Source organism: Ananas comosus, unplaced genomic scaffold, assembly GCF_001540865.1.
Source record: "Ananas comosus cultivar F153 unplaced genomic scaffold, ASM154086v1, whole genome shotgun sequence".
Taxonomy (NCBI): Eukaryota; Viridiplantae; Streptophyta; class Magnoliopsida; order Poales; family Bromeliaceae; genus Ananas; species Ananas comosus.
Genome location: NW_017893455.1, coordinates 13,699 through 16,340, shown reverse-complemented (window position 1 = coordinate 16,340; position 2,642 = coordinate 13,699).

Here is a 2,642-nt window from a genome sequence, read left to right as displayed (position 1 = left end):
TTGAGCATATCAGCATGATTTAGTCACAGCACTGTGTATTCTAGACACCAGGTTGGTTTGGCCACCAACCAAGGGGTGTACGTATCCGGATAGATCGTCGGTGACGCATGAATAAGCTCGCAGTGTCTGCTCTGTGACAGGCAACGCTCGAGGTCTGCGGACCAATATAGCAGTATCAGATTGGGTTTGGTTTTAGACTATTCACCTTTGAGGCATCTGATCAGTTGAGTTTTTGGTTACAGTAGTAGTTTCATTCTTGCTCAGTTATTATCCTGTTTCTATTACTACTGTAGTTGCTTTTACGTCATATCATGTTCATATCTGTTATAGCTACTGTAGTTCGTTTTCATATATCAGCATCTATATTTGTTTATCTATCTCCTTTGGTTTCCGGTGATTACGGCTTGCCTTCGTGGCTCTGTCGTACCCACTGAGAAAACCATGGTTGCGGTTTCTCACCCTCCATTTTCCCCCCAGGTGACGTAGACGAGGAGTTGGATTTTGGGCTTGACGAGAGGACGATCTAGCTAGTTCAGTGTAGCGATCGCCACCTTGGTTGTATTTCTTTCCCGCCTTTAGTAGTCATTTAAATAATGGTTCAGTTAGTTGATCTTTATGATTGTTTGAATGTTGGTGATCTGGTTTTGGTAGATCTGTGGATGCTTTCGTTATTTATGCATGTGAACTGAGGATTGTGGATTTGGATGTTGATTTTATGGATATCGGATTTTCTTGTATTTACATATCGTGGTTTTCTACCCTTCGAGGCAGTTGATTTTCAAAATAGAGTTTCCGTGTGGGAAACAGTTTTAAAAAGATTTTCGAATGGTTTTTCATGATGAATGAATTAGAATTCAAAAATAAAAGCTTCCGTGTGGGGAGCACTTTTAAATAGGATGATTGTTGTACTGTGCATTGCATCATCCAGCGCCTAAGGAGTGCTTAGAGACATGCATCATCTCTAAGGATTGTTAGCTGTATGAAAATGCATATCATGAATTGGTTGTTGATTGGTAATTGTAGATTATAGTTGAGATCCTGTTGTATCGTTGGTATGCCGTGCAAATACAAAGGAGACTCTGTCCGAGTGGACAGAGGAACTTTGTATTTGTGGCGGGTCTGTACGTCACGTGGGTCAGGTTGGAAAAAAAAAAATGGTACATCTTCCGCGACTCTAAGTTTTAAAAATGGTAATGGCTTTTAAATCGGCCCCGGGGCGTGACATCATGTGAACATTGTCCCTTGATCGGTTGTGACTGTCTCGGGAATTCCAAAGCGATGAATTATATGATCTTCTACAAAATCGATAATTTCTTTTTGAGTAACCAACCGAGTAGGTTTGGCTTCCACCCACTTAGTAAAATAATCAATGGCTACTATTATAAATTTGTGACCAACCGAAGAATTCGGCTGGGTTTCTCCAATTAAATCTATGGCCCAACCTCTAAAAGGCCATGGTTTAATTATGGCATACATCTCAGAGGCAGGAACCCTCTGTATCGAGCCATGAAATTGATATTCTTGGCAACCCTTAGCATAATCTATGCAGTCTTGATGCATAGTCGGCCAATAATATCCTAGGTGCCGAATTGTCCATTTTAACTTTTTTCCTGCTAGATAGGTTCCACATATTCCTTAATGTGTTTCTCCCTTTACTAATAGAGCTTCTTCAGGTCCTAAGTATTTTAATAGAACTTCTTCGGCTGTTCTTTTGTAAAGTTGACCATCCAACAAACAATAGCCGAGAGCTCTTCTTCGAATATTATAATCGACCCTTATATTAGGATCCTCCAAATATTTGATCAATGACTTCCTCCAATCGTCTTTTACTTCTATAGGAGTTATAATCGGTTCTCGTATATGAATCGAAGGTAGTAATCTCCTCTGTATTACTATTAACTCTGACTTCGGCTCTCTGTATCCTGAAGTCGATTGGGCCAATTCATTTGCCTCTTCATTTTCATGTCTGCTCAAATGTTCAAATTCAGCTTCTCCGAAATTGCATAATAATTCTATTATCTTCCTCAAATAATTTTGCAAATTCGGATTCTCACATCGGTATTCCCCATTAACCTGCTTGATTACTAATTGTGAATCACCGATGACTTTGATTGACTTTGCTTTCAATTCTTGCAATATTTCAAGGCCGATTATTAAGGCCTCATATTCGGCTTGGTTGTTAGAACAGCCGAAATCTAATTCAAACGCAAATTGACAAACATGACCTTCAGGAGATTGTATCACTATCCCTGCTCCTGCAGATTCGGTTGTTTTTGAACCGTCAAAGTACAACACCCAAGGTTGGCAGCCGATTAAATTTTATTTCGGCTCCTCAATCTCTACACATGGGTGATCGGCTTAAAAATCAGCTATAGCTTGGCCTTTGACAGCTTTGGCAGGAACGTAATTAAGGGAAAACTCGGATAAAGCTAATATCCATTTCTCAATTCGTCCTCATAACACTGGCTTAGATAACATATATTTTACCAAATCGGTTTTGCATATTACCGATACTTCAGCTGATAAAATATAATATCTCAATTTTGTGCATGAGTAATATAAAGCCAAACATAATTTTTCCATAGCCGAGTACCGTTTTTCCGTATCTAACAGACGTCGGCTTAGGTAATAAATAGCCTGTT